Source organism: Schistocerca serialis, chromosome 8 (genome assembly GCF_023864345.2).
Source record: "Schistocerca serialis cubense isolate TAMUIC-IGC-003099 chromosome 8, iqSchSeri2.2, whole genome shotgun sequence".
Classification (NCBI taxonomy): Eukaryota; Metazoa; Arthropoda; class Insecta; order Orthoptera; family Acrididae; genus Schistocerca; species Schistocerca serialis.
In genome coordinates, this window is record NC_064645.1 from 379,183,277 (window position 1) to 379,202,694 (window position 19,418).

The following is a 19,418-nucleotide window of genomic DNA, read 5'->3' on the forward strand; positions in this document are numbered from 1 at the left end:
ATCATTATACAACGACTGAAAAAAAAAGGAAGAGGTACCTATAAGAGAAGGAATAGTGAGGACAGCAGAGCATGTAAACGGGAAAAACATACAGTAGAAATCCTTGAATAACTCATGATATAGCGAATTTAAATGACAAAAAATCCCAAATGAAGAATGTGTAGGAGGGAAATTCAGGGCCTTCAATTTTCTTTCTAGCCTTGAATTTAACAGCCTTGAATTTTCAGCCTTGAATTTTCTTTCTAAGCATTCTTGCTTTGCGATTTTGCACTTGGACAATACAGAAGCTTAAATTAAAAAAAATTGTAGGAAAGAGAAGCAACTGTACGAATATTAAGAGCTCAAATGGAAAGGCGGAAATAAGGAAAGAAGAGAATGCTGGAATGTGGATGAAATATGTACAGGGGAGAGGGGGAAGGGCTATACAAACTAACGTGTGCACAATGTTAGATCCCTGTGAAATGACTGAACACGTGCGGCAGTTCTGATCCTCAAGTGGTTCAAATGGCTCTGAGCACTATGGGACTCAACTGCTGAGGTCATAAGTCCCCCAGAACTTTGAACTACTTAAACCTAACTAACCTAAGGACAACACACACATCCATGCCCGAGGCAGGATTCGAACCTGCGACCGTAGCGGTCATGCGGTTCCAGACTGTAGCGCCTAGAACCGCACGGCCACTCCGGCCGGCAGTTCTGATCCTGCCACTTATCTTAACAGATAGACTGAAGAAAGGCAACCCTGTGTATGTAGCATTTATAGATTTAGAGAAAGCTTTTGACACTCCTGACAGAAATACACTGTTTGAACCTCTGGAGGTATCAGGGATAAAACGTAGGGACACAAGATTATCTACAACGTGCACAGAAACTATACTGCAGTTGTAAGACTTGGAAGACTTGAAAGGGAAGCAGTAATGGAGAACGCAGAAGTAGAGACGATATAAAATGCAGGCTGGAAATAGCAAGAAAAGCGTTTCTGAATAAGAAATATTTGTTCACATAAAATATAAATGCAAATGTTGGGAAGTATTTTATGAATGTATTTGTGTGGAGTATCGTCCCGTACGTAAGTGAAACATGAACGCTGAAGATGAGGCATGTAGATCATATGAATAATGAAGAGGCACTGAATGACAATGAAGAGAAAAAGGAAGCTATGGCATAACTTGTCTAAAGGAAAGGATTGGTTGACAGTACATATTCGGAGTGTTCATGGAATAGTCAGTTTTGTAATGGAGGCAATATTGTAGAGGGAGACCAAGGGTTAACAACAGTAAGCAGATCCGAATGGATGTGGGATGCAGTAGTTATGTAGAGATGAAGAGGTTTACTCTGGATAGACGCACTAGTGTGGCGTACTGTCTCAATACAACTTCACGCTGAAGAATACGGCAAATAAATAGTGAGATGAATTGTTGTTACTAGCAACACCTTTGACTGACTAGGTGAGTTGCGCATTTATTTCTAGAATATTTTTTAATATAGGCCCCAGCACATATCATTTGTGATGTATTTGTGTATGCATCTGTGCTACTCAGTGCAAACAGCCTTACATTAGAGATAAGTTACAGCTTGAATGTAGTTTTCTTATCGCGACTGTCAGCAAATGATAAGGTCGAATTACTGTTTCGGTCGCTCTGTAATTTGAGGTATTTTTCATTAGACATGTATTCCTTCATGAACCAACAACCAATGACTGTGTTACCCATAAATTTCGAATGCAGTAGCGATTCTCAAACTATGTAGAGATCATCGATTGCAAATACATCGTAATGTAGTTTTGCATATACTGCCATTCGCATTTTGTGCAGGGGAGGCTTTACCGGTGACTTTGAATATCATGCGACCATTCTCAGACCTATTGAAGCATGTATTAACGTCACATGAGACTATTTTTCATTACAGTTTGTGTCGGGGAAGCAGGTAAACAAAAAAAAAAAATAACTACGGCATTTTCGCAACCAAATAAGTAATCGACCATCGTATGATAACAGCTATACCGTCCCCAGTGAAATACTAAGAAAAGACTTAAAAACATTATTTAAAAAGAAGAGACATTTAAAAATCGAATAATAAGTGGACACTAGCCGCTCAGGCGAACATACATTTTTCTCATGTATCCGTAGTATAATAATTTCTCTGTGTAAGTTTCGAGCCGGCTGGAGTGGCCGTGCGGTTCTAGGCGCTACAGTCTGGAACCGGGCGACCGCTACGGTCGCAGGTTCGAATCCTGCCTCGGACATGGATGTGTGTGATGTCCTTAGGTTAGGTAGGTTTAATTAGTTCTAAGTTCTAGGCGACTGATGACCTTAGAAGTTAAGTCGCATAGTGCTCAGAGTAATTTGTAAGTTTCGAGGACAAATACACTCCTAGAAATTGAAATAAGAATACCGTGAATTCATTGTCCCTGGAAGGGGAAACTTTATTGACACATTCCTGGGGTCAGATACATCACATGATCACACTGACAGAACCACAGGCACATAGACACAGGCAACAGAGCATGCACAATGTCGGCACTAGTACAGTGTATATCCACCTTTCGCAGCAATGCAGGCTGCTATTCTCCCATGGAGACGATCGTAGAGATGCTGGATGTAGTCCTGTGGAACGGCTTGCCATGCCATTTCCACCTGCCGCCTCAGTTGGACCAGCGTTCGTGCTGGACGTGCAGACCGCGTGAGACGACGCTTCATCCAGTCCCAAACATGCTCAATGGGGGACAGATCCGGAGATCTTGCTGGCCAGGGTAGTTGACTTACACCTTCTAGAGCACGTTGGGTGGCACGGGATACATGCGGATGTGCATTGTCCTGTTGGAACAGCAAGTTCCCTTGCCGGTCTAGGAATGGTAGAACGATGGGTTCGATGACGGTTTGGATGTACCGTGCACTATTCAGTGTCCCCTCGACGATCACCAGTGGTGTACGGCCAGTGTAGGAGATCGCTCCCCACAACATGATGCCGGGTGTTGGCCCTGTGTGCTTCGGTCGTATGCAGTCCTGATTGTGGCGCTCACCTGCACGGCGCCAAACACGCATACGGCCATCATTGGCACCAAGGCAGAAGCGACTCTCATCGCTGAAGACGACACGTCTCCATTCGTCCCTCCATTCACGCCTGTCGCGACACCACTGGAGGCGGGCTGCACGATGTTGGGGCGTGAGCGGAAGACGGCCTAACGGTGTGCGGGACCGTAGCCCAGCTTCATGGAGACGGTTGCGAATGGTCCTCGCCGATACCCCAGGAGCAACAGTGTCCCTAATTTTTGGGAAGTGGCGGTGCGGTCCCCTACGGCACTGCGTAGGATCCTACGGTCTTGGCGTGCATCCGTGCGTCGCTGCGGTCCAGTCCCAGGTCGACGAGCACGTGCACCTTCCGCCGACCACTGGCGACAACATCGATGTACTGTGGAGACCTCACGCCCCACGTGTTGAGCAATTCGGCGGTACGTCCACCCGGCCTCCCGCATGCCCACTATACGCCCTCGCTCAAAGTCCGTTAACTGCACATACGGTTCACGTCCACGCTGTCGCGGCATGCTACCAGTGTTAAAGACTGCGATGGAGCTCCGTATGCCACGGCAAACTGGTTGACACTGACGGCGGCGGTGCACAAATGCTGCGCAGCTAGCGCCATTCGACGGCCAACACCGCGGTTCCTGGTGTGTCCACTGTGCCGTGCGTGTGATCATTGCTTGTACAGCCCTCTCGCAGTGTCCGGAGCAAGTATGGTGGGTCTGACACACCGGTGTCAGTGTGTTCTTATTTCCATTTCCAGGAGTGTAAATATAACAAAATGATCTAAAGAGACGACAAGTAACGCTCTTTTGTTAATTTTTGTAGTCACCTTCACTTCTTCTCTTCTCTTGGTTGCGTGTAGGCGGACATCTTGCGAGTGCTGGCAAATTTAAGCATATTTGTAATAATTAAGCAGATAATATATTGATTTAATATTATTGTTCACTTTTAATTTGTAAGAGGTGATCCCGAATTCATGTCCGACTTCCTTGAATTAACCTGCATTCGAGTAATTTACAGTGCAACAATCGCAGCGGCCGATGCAGCCAACGACGCCATGACGTGGCGATATTAACTTATAAAAATTAGCAGTAGAGAAAAACTCGCCCGCTATTAACATAATATACGTTTTTCTCCAAAGCCGCCCGACGTTGCGGAAAATACGTAGCTTTAAGATTCTTATTTTCAGTACAACAGCCGAGAGCCAGAGCCAGGACTCCGACTACAATGCAATGGTTAACGGAGGTAAGAAGAAATACTCTCGCGCGTGTGTGGGCCCCAATTATAATTAATAACTAAAGCTTTTTTGCTTTAAAGTAAACTGACTAGCCGAGGAAATTAATATGAAAAGTTTATTCCATTGTTCAACTTATATGCTCATGTTTTAAGATGCAGGGAGTCTTACATCATTAACATAACAAATAATTTTCACTGAAGATTAGTATTGTTAAAGAAAAGAGAACTTCACAAAAGCATTTAATATATTGTAAATCAAAATTGAATGAAATATCATTTTGAATAAGGCCCACCACGTTAGTTGGCAACAATCACCACTACCAATCATTTTGTGTAGTAAATAATAAATTAAATTACGACGGCCGACGGACGCGAGACAGCTGAAGTGGTAACTGTGAAGCTACTTGTTCCGGCATAAAGTCAATCACCGGCACGCCAGTCGGGAACGTTAAGAGCAGAGGGGGCTGTGAAGAAGATATCAGCCAATTGCACGCGGACGACAATCTGACGGCAGCGCCCTCGACACGAAAAGGGCGTAAGCGCCGCCTGGCCGCGGCCCAGTTGAAGACTTCTGCAGCAGCGAGATCAAGAACAGCATCAAGACTAGTCATTTCGCTTCTTCTGTGCAGCATCGTCTAGACTGAAGAGATTGCCCTGTGCTAGCGACGCATCATCGTAAATTTCTCAAAGTTAAGTTTTCTGTAAATAAAATTCATTAATAGGATTTGCTTGAATCGTTGTCTAGCTTGGCTTGGCTCTGAGTACTATGGGACTCAACTGCTGAGGTCATTAGTCCCCTAGAACTTAGAACTAGTTAAACCTAACTAACCTAAGGACATCACAAACATCCATGCCCGAGGCAGGATTCGAACCTGCGACCGTAGCGGTCTTGCGGTTCCAGACGTTGTCTAGCGATCCGAAAAACCAGATTCCCTAGGCACCCCATAGCGACGAGTAGGTAGGATGCAACACTAATTGTTTTGACTGGTCCTTCATAACTACTTGCAAGACTGGATTCAGTGAAAATGATCATCTAGTATGATATATTGTTCTCCAGAGCTTTTGGGTACTGAAAACAAATCAAAGAACATTTAAGTAAAAAATAAGACGAGAACTGTTGTATAATCTACAAAGAAAGCCTATCAAAACAAAGCTGTATCGTTCTAGATTCCACCGAAGAGACTTTAAAGTAAAAGGCGGAAAGGTTCCTGAACTAGCAAAATACAAATGGTTCAAATGGCTCTGAGCACTATGGGACTTAACTTCTAAGGTCATCAGTCCCCTAGAACTTAGAACAACTTAAACCTAACTAACCTAAGGACGTCATGCCCATGCCCGAGGCAGGATTCGAACCTGCGACTGTAGCGGTCGCGCGGTTGCAGACTGTAGCGCCTAGAACCGCTTGGCCACCCCGGCTGGCAACAAAATACATTACAGCAAAAATAGGCGTTTGTTCTTTCAAAACGAAATAATTAGGGCTTGTAGATACTTAGCAATTACATCTTATGAAATACCAGCGCCGACCGTTGTGGCCGAGCGGTTCTAGGCGCATGCCTCGGGCATGGATGTGTATGACGTCCATAGGTTAGTTAGGTTTAAGTAGTTCTAAGTTAAGATGTTATGTACCATAGTGGTCAGAGGCATTTGAAACATTTGAAATACCAGCAAATTACTCGTAGTTTCGGTTTAAGCTCTGTAAGTCTATATAAAGTATTCTAAATGCTAATGCATTCCATGCCACCGTACTTCTCATTTCACATGCAATTAAATCCTGTTTAAAAAGGTACGTCGATCCAATGTGACAAACTATAGTTACTTCCACATCTCGACTAATAAAGAGGTTTAGCGTGTTTATCGTGCGATAAAATACGTGACTCTTTTGAGCTATCATTTGCAAGAAAACACGTTTTGATATCCTGAAACGTTTACGAAATGTTGGCCTCTCAACAACAACATGCTTTACGACGATGAGTAGTATTGGTCGCATCGCGCGTGACTCGTCTGAAGTTCTCTTCCCCCTCCCCCTTGTAATTCAATATCTCGACAACTGTGATAGCTATCATTCTGCCCTCAACTTTAAAACCAATTTTGATGTATTGACTAAATTTCATGCGCAATAATGTATTCCCTAAAATGAACTGTACGCGAAGTCCACGCAATGCGATTTTTGCAGCACGTAGCAACTGTGAATACCGAAATGAAATTCAGTCCCACACCAAGCGAAGATATCAAGCTGTAAAATGCGAAAGAATCAAATTTTTTTCACCACATAGTTTCCTTGAATTCAGATGATAAGAATTTCGTAGCTTCCAGCCTGTCCGCGCCAGCGCTTTAGCTTAAGTGCGTACGCGGGTGGGTTGCGTACCTGATGTTAACGTTCAGCGCGTTTAGTGATTGGCGATATGGACCTCCAGCACGTCACTTGGCAGCGGTCACGGTTCCACACGAACAAACTGCGACGCAGAGCCGGTTATGCCGCCCCGCTGAGGGCGTTTCCATGGCAACCACGACGTTGCTCTAATTAGAACTTGCTCTTACCGGCTGCACCTCGCGGGGACCCACCACACAACCCACGGCGCAAACTCTAGAAGCGAAAACCATGTCAGCGCGCAATAGCCCCAATAGGCCCCTCGCACGCCGCTGAAAACGTCCTCTGACGGCGGAATTTCGACAGAACAATCAAATGGTTCAAATGGCTCTGAGCACTCTGGGACTTAACATCTGAGGTCATCAGTTCCCTAGACTTAGAACTACTTAAATCTAACTAACTTAAGTCCATCACACACATCCATGCTCGAGGCAGCATTCGAACCTGCGACCTTAGCAACAGCGCGGTTCCGGACTGAAGCGCCTAGAACCGCTCGGCCACAGCTGCTGGCTGACAGAACAATCGAATTAGCCAAGAGTTAGGAGGCACAAGCGAAAAAGAATTTGAACAAATCAAGCAGGACGGCTCGTCTGTGATAGGTAGTATTGCTTCCGAGGAATGGCTTGTTGCTACACGTGACAGGAGCTAACGAATATCGCTGTCTCTCTTTCTCTCTCTCACTCTCAGTAGGCGTTCTGCTGAATGTTTAACTCGTGGCTGCCGATTGTTGTCGATATAACAAAGTATACTCATTTGCACGACCGATCTGCAGTGTTAACTGTTTCTTTCTGCTATGTCACCATCTCTCCCAGGTGTTCCCTGTGGCTGTACTAGTGTGAACCTAAAACAAAAATTAATTTAATCCCATTTTCTGCACTGTGGCGTCACAATATCTTCACAGAAACTTTTAAATGTAATGTTTTAGGGCTTTTATAATTATAATTATGACTCGAGTGCAAGCTTCCTCGGCGAATTTCATATATGAAGTATTCACGGGTTGTCATCCGGGTAGCATCGTCGTCTCGTAGCAACATTTCGATGAAATGCGTCTGCATCATCTTCAGGCGAAGTCATCCCGACACTTCGCCTGAAGATGATGGAGACGCATTCCATCGAAACGTTGCTACGAGACGACGATGCTGCTCGTCTGACAACCCGTGAAGACTTCATATATGAAATTCGCCAAGATAGCCTGTACTCGCACATAACATATCTCTACGGGGAGGATATACATCGCAGTTACAAGACACTGCAGAAGCTACGAAGCAAGAAGGGGAAGCTGCTCAGCAGGTTGGTCTTCCTACTCCGATGTCGGGATAAAGAGGTGATGCCTAAGTTCGTCAACTTGCGGCATCATGTCAATACCAACAGGGCGAGACACATCTTACGACGGGCGAGCGCGCCCTAGCACGAGAACACATCAGGGTCACAAGACTGGAACTCGACAAGAACGCTAGAAGCCTACTTTCTCTACACCTTCGATCGGCTTCCTGTCTCCCAGAATACACCTGGGACTGGATAGAAGGCAATACCTTTGCCAATGGCGAATGGACCAAGAAGAAAGCCACCGAAAGGCAGTGCAAGAAATTCCTTCGACTTCCGGAAGTGCGACAGCAGAAAGAAAAACCATCTCCGAACAAGGTGGTCATTAATCTAACAAATAAGGAACTGGATGGGCCAACACAAGAGGTGCTGTCCAAGGGCCTAAACTTCGCCCCGGTTCCGAGCACCCTGCCGAAACGGGACATCATAAGTGGGGTAAAGCAAGCCATAAGGAGACTACCTGAAGAAGCTGCAGAAGAAGGAAGAAAGACGTCTGCAGAGTACTAGACAAAGCAAAGATACCGAAGAATAACATTTCGGCGGCAGAACGAAAGGCGCTACAGGCACTCAGGGAGGACCAGGACACAGTGGTCTTGGCAGCGGACAAACGCAACGCCCCGGTGCTGCTTAAATCAATAGACTATTGGCAGAAAATCGACGCCCTCCTGCAAGATCCTGCCTATAAAAGACTAAGGAAGGACCCCATCACAACAGTGACCCGCAAGACCGTTGAGATACTCATCAACTCGGGACTAGAGAAGGATATCATCAGGAAGCTGTCCCGAGGGCACCGGCACCACCACATCTCTATGGCCTCCCATAGACCCACAAAGAAGGTGTCCCATTACGACCTACACTCCTGGAAATGGAAAAAGGAACACATTGACACCGGTGTGTCAGACCCACCATACTTGCTCCAGACACTGCGAGAGGGCTGTACAAGCAATGATCACACGCACGGCACAGCGGACACACCAGGAACCGCGGTGTTGGCCGTCGAATGGCGCTAGCTGCGCAGCATTTGTGCACCGCCGCCGTCAGTGTCAGCCAGTTTGCCGTGGCATACGGAGCTCCATCGCAGTCTTTAACACTGGTAGCATGCCGCGACAGCGTGGACGTGAACCGTATGTGCAGTTGACGGACTTTGAGCGAGGGCGTATAGTGGGCATGCGGGAGGCCGGGTGGACGTACCGCCGAATTGCTCAACACGTGGGGCGTAAGGTCTCCACAGTACATCGATGTTGTCGCCAGTGGTCGGCGGAAGGTGCACGTGCCCGTCGACCTGGGACCGGACCGCAGCGACGCACGGATGCACGCCAAGACCGTAGGATCCTACGCAGTGCCGTAGGGGACCGCACCGCCACTTCCCAGCAAATTAGGGACACTGTTGCTCCTGGGGTATCGGCGAGGACCATTCGCAACCGTCTCCATGAAGCTGGGCTACGGTCCCGCACACCGTTAGGCCGTCTTCCGCTCACGCCCCAACATCGTGCAGCCCGCCTCCAGTGGTGTCGCGACAGGCGTGAATGGAGGGACGAATGGAGACGTGTCGTCTTCAGCGATGAGAGTCGCTTCTGACTTGGTGCCAATGATGGTCGTATGCGTGTTTGGCGCCGTGCATGTGAGCGCCACAATCAGGACTGCATACGACCGAGGCACACAGGGCCAACACCCGGCATCATGGTGTGGGGAGCGATCTCCTACACTGGCCGTACACCACTGGTGATCGTCGAGGGGACACTGAATAGCGGACGGTACATCCAAACCGTCATCGAACCCATCGCTCTACCATTCCTAGACCGGCAAGGGAACTTGCTGTTCCAACAGGACAATGCACGTCCGCATGTATCCCGTGCCACCCAACGTGCTCTAGAAGGTGTATGTCAACTACCCTGGCCAGCAAGATCTCCGGATCTGTCCCCCATTGAGCATGTTTGGGTCTGGATGAAGCGTCGTCTCACACGGTCTGCACGTCCAGCACGAACGCTGGTCCAACTGAGGCGCCAGGTGGAAATGGTATGGCAAGCCGTTCCACAGGACTACATCCAGCATCTCTACGATCGTCTCCATGGGAGAATAGCAGCCTGCATTGCTGCGAAAGGTGGATATACACTGTACTAGTGCCGGCATTGTGCATGCTCTGTTGCCTGTATCTATGTGCCTATGGTTCTGTCAGTGTGATCATGTGATGTATCTGACCCCAGGAATGTGTCAATAAAGTTTCCCCTTCCTGGGACAATGAATTCACGGTGTTCTTATTTCAATTTCCAGGAGTGTATTTTAAACACTATTAACTCGCCGACATATGGTATTGCTAAAACCTCTAGTGGGTTACGGTCCACACCATGGGGAAAACTCGGCTGAGTTTGTGAAAGTACTACAGGGAATGCGCCTGGAAAATGAATACCTACTAGTCAGCTTCGATGTGACATCCTTATTCCCACGAGTGCCAATAGAAGACTCCCTGGCTTTACTCGAAGAACACTTTGAGGAGGATATCATCAAGCTCTTTCGCTATGTTCTAACCACCACCTATTTGAAGTGTGGTGGGAAGTTCTACGAATAGATAGATAGCCGACCTATACATGGAGCACTTCGAAAAGCTAGCACTGGACACTGCTAAACACAAGCAAAAAGCTTTCTACAGGTACGTTGGCGATACCTTTGTAGTTTGGACACATGGCAGGGACAGACTGCTAGAGTTCCATCAACAGCTCAACAACATACATGGAAATATCCAATTTACCATGGAGATAGAAAAGAACAGAAGCTTACCCTTTCTGGATATCCAGATCACAAGAAACATGGACGGCACGATGGGACAGTCAGTGTATAGAAAGAAAACGCACACGGACCTCTATCTTAACGCCAATAGCTGCCACCACCCTGCACAACGCAATGCTGTACTCAACACCTTAGTGCACAGGGCCAGTTCCATCTGCGATAAGGCAAGTTTTCCAGGAGAATTGCAACACCTAAAGGACACCTTCAAGAAAAATGGGTACAGTGAGACACAAATAAGGAGAGCTATGAAGACCGACCACAAGAAGAGAGAAGAGAGACCGGATGAAGACGAAGCAATGGGCTGTGCGTTCTTGCCATACGCGGGTCCTCCAACGTCCAAGATCGCGAGAATTCTCAAGAAACATAAAGTGAAGATCGTTTTCCGCTCAGCAGGAAAAATCAAAGAGCTTCTCGGTTCAACCAAGGATCCACTAGGTCTGACGGCACCAGTTGTGTACAAGATCGGATGAGAATGTGGGATGCAATATATAGGACAGGCGCAGCGTTGCATCTCACAGCTCCGCAGTGAAAACATCAGGCATGTACGCTTGGGTCAGACCAACAAATCTGCTGTGGCGGAACGTAGTTTTGGCGAGAAGCACACCTTCGATTTCGAGGACACGAAGAAAATATGCAGTACAAACGGATTTTGGGACTCAGTAATCAAAGAGTCCATAGATGGTTCAAATGGCTCTGAGCACTATGGGACTTAAATTCTGAGGTCATCAGTCCCCTAGAACTTAGAACTACTTAAACCTAACTAACCTAAGGACATCACACACATCTATGCCCGAGGCAGGATTCGAACCTGCGACCGTAGCGGTCTCGCGGTTCCAGACTGTAGCGCCTTGAACCGCACGGCCACTCCGGCCGGCCAAAGAGTCCATAGAAATATGGTTACACGACAAGCTAATCAACCGCGACAGTGGCTGCCATCTCAGCACAGCCTGGGAGCCTGCAATCAGGAAAATCAGAGAAGAACGTTCCGTTCCACCAAGGGCCGCGGACGGAGCAGACAGAGACGGACGCCGGGACACGATCCACGAGCACGCGTCTCCTCCACCACCGGCCGATCCAGGCGCATCGGGTGATTCCGCGGGCGCGTGATTGACCGGCCGCGGGAAGCGGAGAGCGGTACATCAGAGATATAAGCCCTCGACCGACGATATCCCGACCCCACACACACTCCCCCCCCCCCCCATGGATCAGTTGTTAGGCGTAATGGTGCAGACCATGAACCTCGTCATGGAAATGATGAAGGAATTCAGGGAAGCCCAGAAGCAGAACACACAGATCCTCGTCGCCCTTCAGGCAACAGTCCAGCAGTCGCTTCCCTCTGCGACTTCCTCAGTAGTATCAAAACCCCAGCATGAATAGACGACCGAATATTCAAGGCCTGACAATGTGCGTCTTCAACGCAGACGGCATTGTTAATCAAGAGGTCGAGTTCAGAGAACTCATGAAGGAGTTCTCCATCGACATATGCATGATGGGGGAAACCCACCTAAAACCGGGAATAAAAGCGACAGTTCCCAACTACGTTACCTACCGTAAAGACAGGCCAACACAAGGTGGAGGAGTGGCCATATATGAAAAAAGAGGGATCCCCCACCACCAGGTATTCTTACCAGCTACCAACAAAATCGAAGCAGTGGTGGTGGAAGTAGCCACTGCCACTGGACCCCTAACTATTGTTGCAGTCTACCGACCCCCAAATGACCAGATAGATGAGGGAGACATAGCTGCTCTAGGGCAAATTGAAGGCAAACTCATAATAGGGGGAGACTTCAGTGCCAAACATCCTGATTGGAATTCTAGAGTAACCTCCAGAGCAGGTGCCAAACTGCAACAACTAGCGCGCACCCACCACTTCGAAACATGGGGTCCAATCGAGCCCACACATTTTCCAAAAAATGGAGGCAGGCCCGACGTGATAGATATAGCTCTCACTAGGAGGATCGCAGGGTTTGTGGCCGCAAGGACAATCAACAGAATGTCCTCCGACCACAACCCAGTGATTCTGGAGGTCGATGTGGGAGAATGGGTAGCACTCCCACGGTACCAGACGTGGTACAAACGTACAGACTGGGAGCGATACCAAGAAACTGTCGCCTCTGATATCGCTCGCGCTCCGCCACCTACTGCTGAAACAGTAGAACAAGCGCTACAAGACCTAACAGGCACCATCTTGCAGGCAGCGGAAGAAGCCACCCCTCCACAAAGGGATGGCCCACCGCCGCAAATACAGCTCCCGGAATACTTGCTAGCTCAAATTCGACATAAGAACAGAGTGGCAAAAGAGTGGAAGATCACCAGAAATCAGGCCACCAGGAGGCTGCTCAATCGTCTACAGAGAGAACTGAAGGTAGCGCTCAATGAGCACAGAAACCAGCAATGGCAAACCGCTTCACAGCTCTCAAAGTAGACGATCATACACTATGGCAAGCGACCAAACAGTTTACAAAGCGACGCGCTAGGATGCCGCCACTGCATGGTGAGCGGGGACTGGTCTTCAGCCATGCTGGAAAGGCCAACGCCCTCGCCGACTCCTTCGAGAAGCAGTTCCAAGCGGCAGAACCCCAGGATGAAGAGCATGAAGAGGTAGTCAGTCGTCAACTGACTGTCTTCCTCAATGCCGAGGAGGACCCAGAGGATGAACCCATACTTTTTGCCCCCGAGGACGTGGCAAGAGTAATCAGGTCTCTCCCTACAAAAAAGGCACCAGGGCACGACAGTGTCACTAATCAGTTAGTCAAAAATCTCCCACCCATAGCAATCACACACCTCGCGAACGTCCTCAACGAGATTACTCGATCCCGTGTTTTCCCAGCTTGCTGGAAATATGCGGAAGTGGTCGCGATACACAAACCAGGGAAAGACCCTCTGTTCCCGTAGCACTACAGGCCGATTAGCCTCTTGCCAACTCTCAGCAAGATCTACGAGCGCCTCCTGCTAAGACCCATACAAGAACATATTACCAGAGAGCAAATTCTGCCGGATTTCCAATTTGAGTTCCGGCAGAACCACTCTGCCCCACAAGAGGTCATGAGAATGGTTGAAGCAGCCACAGAGGGCTTCAACCACAGAGGCTACTGCGGGATAGTGCTACTAGATGTAGCCAAAGCCTTTGATTCAGTATGGCATAGAGGGCTACTCTACAAGTTGTACACACAAGGCTTTCCCGGGAGCATAGTTCAGCTGATCAAGAGCTATCTCACGAATAGGACTTTCTCCGTCAAAGTAGAAACGGCCACCTCCACCAAAAGGCGTATTCGTGCCGGGGTGCCACAGGGATCGGTCCTGGGGCCCGTATTGTACAGTATGTACACTGCGGACACTCCAACGGCCTCCCTGGTGCACACTGCACAGTCCGCTGACGATACAGCCTTCTACACGAGAAACGCGAACAAGGACCTGGTCATCCGTAGGCTACAAAAGGTTTTAGATGACACAGAAACTTGGGCCCGTCGCTGGCGCATCACCATCAACTCCGAGAAGACGCAGGCAATGCTGATTACCCGCAGGCTCGGAAGGCGCGAACCTCCTCAACGTCCCCCCCTCCACCTTCACCTAAATGGAACCCAACTCCCCTGGCGCAGAACCGCCAAGTACCTTGGCGTAACCTTGGACTCTCTCTTACGTGGAAACCCCACATAGACGAGATCCACAGGAAGGCCTGCGCCAGAATGTCCATCGTATACCCTATCCTGAACACAACCAGCTCCGTTCCCTGCCCAGTAGCAGTAAATGTTTACCAGGCCCTGATCCGGCCAGTAATGGAGTATGCGTGCCCTGTCTGGGGATACGCGGCAAAGCAGCACCTGGACAAACTCCAGAGGCTGCAGAACGGCGCCCTCAGAAGGGCACTGCACCTACCTCTTGGATTCCCCACAGACGACCTGCACGCCGCAGCCGAAATCCCACTCCTGAGAGAGCGTTTCCAGGATCTGACAAGGGCCTTCTATGAGGGTTCTTCCAGATCCGGAAACGCACTCATCCACTCCCTAGGTCGGTATGACATGTCCCGCGATAAGCATAAGCACCCTATGACGATCTTCGACGATTAAGTCGAAGAGAAAATCCCAATACCCAATCCCTATTCCAGTTCCTTCCCATATAACACCAATCTTTTCGCCTACCTCAGGCAAGTACCAGACTCACTCACAACAATCATCACAAATCACAGACACCAAAAAACTATATAAAAATCACACACACACGTTCACAGGGGAGTAAATGCCGAAAGGCTACAAACTCCCCCTCACACTTCCCCAAAGAGGGGAAAGTAATAGATGAGAGCAGCAGCAGCAGCAACGATATCCCGACATTTCGCCTGAAGATGATGGAGACGCATTCCATCGAAACGTTGCTACGAGACGACAATGCTACTCGGCTGACAACCCGTGAAGACTTCATATATAGAATTATCACTGTTTTACTTAATGTTTTATAATGTTAATTCACTTTATTTTATAGCACTTAAATTCAGTGTCGTCCTTCATTTCATTCCATCTTCCTGAGATCACTCTCCGTGGGTCCATGGAGTATAACTGATGTAATTTAATGTGTTAGGTAATTTAATGACCATCAACCGTTCTTTAATTGCCATGTACAGAGTGTTCATAACAGTGTACTGTTTTTAAGTAAGTGATGCATCCGAGAATTCATATTCAACTTTGAAGAAAAGTTAACACAGTTAATATTGTCACTGGTCCATGTCCGAATACAGTATCACTGGAACCATTTCTATATCTACTTACATACTCCACAAGTCACTGTATGGTGTATGGTGGTGGGTAGTGTATACCGCTAATAGTTGTTTTCTTTCGTATTTCAAACGGAGCGAGAGAAAAACGGCTGTCCATATGCCGCCGTGCTAGCCCTACTTTTGCCTTCGTGTACCTTACGCGAACCCTTGCCTTAGTGGGGGTAGAATAGTTCTGCTGTAGGCCGCAAATGCGTGTTCTCTAAACTTTCTCAATAATGTTTGGCGAAAATAACATCGCCTTCTCTCCAGGAATTCCGATTTCAATCCACAAAGCATAAACTTAACACTCATGACTTGGTTCGCTCCTTTGTATATGAGCTGCACTTTCTTAAAACTCAACCACTAAACGACCTTATTTTCGTGGTTGTTCCATTTCATATCACCTTGCAACTACACGCCTAGTTAATAGACGTGATTGTGTCGGGCAGGCATGTACGTCGTCTTGGTAGGACGAGGTCTATAAGTTGGTACAATAGACCACATGTTACTCCACACAACAAAACGCGATATTATTAGGCTCACGACTGCCGGTGGATGAAAAATGACACTGAATGCCGATTCTGATCGCTGCCGGTCAATCATTGGATTTTACAGCAAGTCTGCATGGTGTTGGGACATCCGAAATTCTACCTTCAACGTGCGCTCAGTCAGACTGCTGCCGGTTTCGCGTGTGGTTTACATTACATAACTATTATTTTGCCCCTGATTTAGAATGACTGACCATAAAACGTGTATATATATTATTCTAGAAATAAAAGTCTGTAGAATTATGATAAATTATGTTTGCAAAAAACTTAAGGGGGGATGTAACAGGAAATGTAAACGTTTAAAAAAATCATTACAGCCATATTTATTAATGTACAAATATAAAATTTTGCACATGTAAAGCAAAATATGTGTTTTAATGAAAAAAATATAATAAAATATTCAGAATTAATATTTTGCCAGAAATTTGAATTTTTAATTTTTTTATTGTCTTTTTTTTATAAAAAACCAGAACTCAAATACTAATCATGCAATTAATCTGGAAATTCTATTGTAGTGTTCTGAGAAGGCTATAAGACCACTGAACCACAGTTATTAATTTATGGTACAAATTGTATCATTAACAGAGGTTTTAATTTTGAACATCCAAAATTAACTTTTTTATCTACATACAATCATCTAAAAATCAGAATATAATCGCAGGATCTCGTATTTTTTAGTTCCGGGAAGGCAACAACACGCTGCAAACAGTTCCTGAAAATTTCATAGCATCAGCGCATATACTTTTGACAAAGGGCTTCTAATAACGTAAAAAAATATAAAATAGAGAAAATGAGGTTCAAAGATTTTCTTCTCATACTACTACGTGTATTGTATTGTATGTTAATCGGGGGCCTGGAAATGACGGAGAGGCTCCGTCCCCGCCGCAGCCGCAGTGGTCCACAACCCCACGACGAACTTCACCCCCCCCCCCCCCCCCCCGCCACCCCACACCGAACCCAGGGTTATTGTGCGGTTCGGCCACCGGTGGACCCCCCAGGGAACGTCTCACACCAGACGAGTGTGACCCCTATGTTTGCGTGGTAGATTAATGGTGGTGTACGCGTGCGTGGAGAACTTGTTTGCGCAGCAATCACCGACATAGTGTAGCTGAGGTAGAATAAGGGGAACCAGCCCGCATTCGCGGAGGCAGATGGAAAACCGCCTAAAAACCATCCACAGACTGGCCGGCTCACCAGACCTCGACACAAGTCCGCCGTGCGGCGGGCTCCTACTACATGTAATAAGCTTACCTCAATTTTAAAATCCTCTCTACTGATACTCCTCGCCCTTCATGCTTCTCTCCTCTTCGAATATGCCTGGATTATATTTGCAGGTAAGACACTGATCTGTTAGCTTTCTTGACGCTGCTCTCGTCGATGGTGTAAAATGCGTATGTTGTAAACACACCAGGATCTATACCAACTCTCTTCAGCACTTCAATTCTGCCATTATTTCCGTTATTGTAACACAAAACTACGCCATAGACACCTATTTTGAGTACTTCAAGTCCACAGAATGTCCTTTTTGAGCATCTAATCCAAATTAAATTATTGTGGCATACATTTGCATTTTGTGTCTTTCCGTGAAGACACTTCTTCAAAATAAATCAGGGTTTGCAAGAAACTTGAATGTGGGCTTAATTGCATTCATAACAGGTTCTGGTAATGAGTGTTTATGTGAATACGTCTCATTTCTGTTGTTGAACTTACACCAATCGTCTTTCGGACACAGATTGTGCATTGGTGTTTGGTCAGTGGATAGTTTGTGAAAAAAATTGCCCACACAGCACGCCTCATTGCCTCTAAATTATTTGTGTATTTCCAGACAGCTCTCCCATAAAACAACTGGAGAGAACACCAAAGTATTAAGTATATCTTACACTTTTTGGTTCTCAGATCTGGTGAACATCCTCACAATTGCAACAGCCTCCATTCCTCCACTTGAGCCACTATAATTTTTAGAGCATGCTACTGCATGCTTTTCTTGCCACAGTTTTTCACTGTCTTCATTGTTGGCCATTTTCCTTGTTGCACACTGGTGGCAGTATATAGAAATAATTTCTACATCTAAAACTATACCTGAGTCAATACCAATAACAGATGCAACTCCATACAGAGATGTGTGACCCTTTTCATCCAGGTCCCATCTACAGACACACGCAGGTCAGCAACATTCGTGGGAGATTCACTGTCATGAGTATCCACTCCAGTATATATTTCTTTTTGGTTTATTTCCACTAATACCTCCACTTCTTTCTTCATAGAAACTTTGGCAGTATCGCATACAGCATCAGAAATTTCTTTATTATTTTTTGAAACCTTGCACAAGGTGGAGGCATGTTCAGAAAACCACACAATAAATTACCTCCTTCCCTGCCCTGTCCAAGGCATCTCAGAGCATATGCTAACCAGAAATTGCTTTCATAGGTACTGGTGTCAGTTTTTTTGGAGTAGGAAAAGGAACATTCATAGCCACAGGAACAACAAATTAGTTTAAAATCACAAGCTGTTCCCTCTCTTCTTTCTTCAACAACAATCACGCATTCCGTATTTTTACAGCGAACACTTAAACATGAAAGCTCTATAGCCTGGAAGAGAAACTCTAAATCAATAAGTCTGAATCCAGAGGGATCCATATCAACATCATTCATGCACCTGTACAATTCTCCTGTTCCAATTTTCGATGCTCAAGCTGAGGAGCTTATATTCTTCATTTCGAGCTGCTTCCTCTTTTTTGGACACCTCCGTTGGCAAAACGTAAGTGAACCACATGCAAGAAGGTTTTCAGGCAATGATATAGATGTCAGCTAGAGATATAGATGTCAGCCAAAGATATCGAAAGAAAATAGCCTTCAAACTGACAAAAATTCCGGTGAAGCAAGGAGTTTCCAAAACGGTGAAAAAAGTGGGAGTTGCCGCCAGTGCAGAATTAATCAGTTTGACAATTTAATGGCATTTCTAAAGCTGCTATCACGATAAAATTCACACACAACATAGATTAAACTGTGTAGATCAAGAAAATAACATTTTTGAAAAATCGATTTTTTCGACCAAAATCCATTACATCCCCCCTTAAATAGAAAAAATAATTTACAGTTTAAATTACGTTAGTTATATTAATTATTCTATTTTTATCTTTTTTAACATAAAGAAAAAAGTCGTATGTCTTGTGAGTAAGCATAGCATTGTCTTCCGTTGTCTGAATAGTGAATACCGATAGTCAGATGTACAGGATGGTTCAGAACGAAAGAACTGATTTCAGTTGTTTATTGCAAACTATGAAAGATAGAAACACGTTGCGCATGTCACTGGGTAGAGAAAAGTTCAAAGTTTCATGTTCGCATAGACACTGTACTATATACTCAATGTGAGTGCCGTACGTTGCCCGG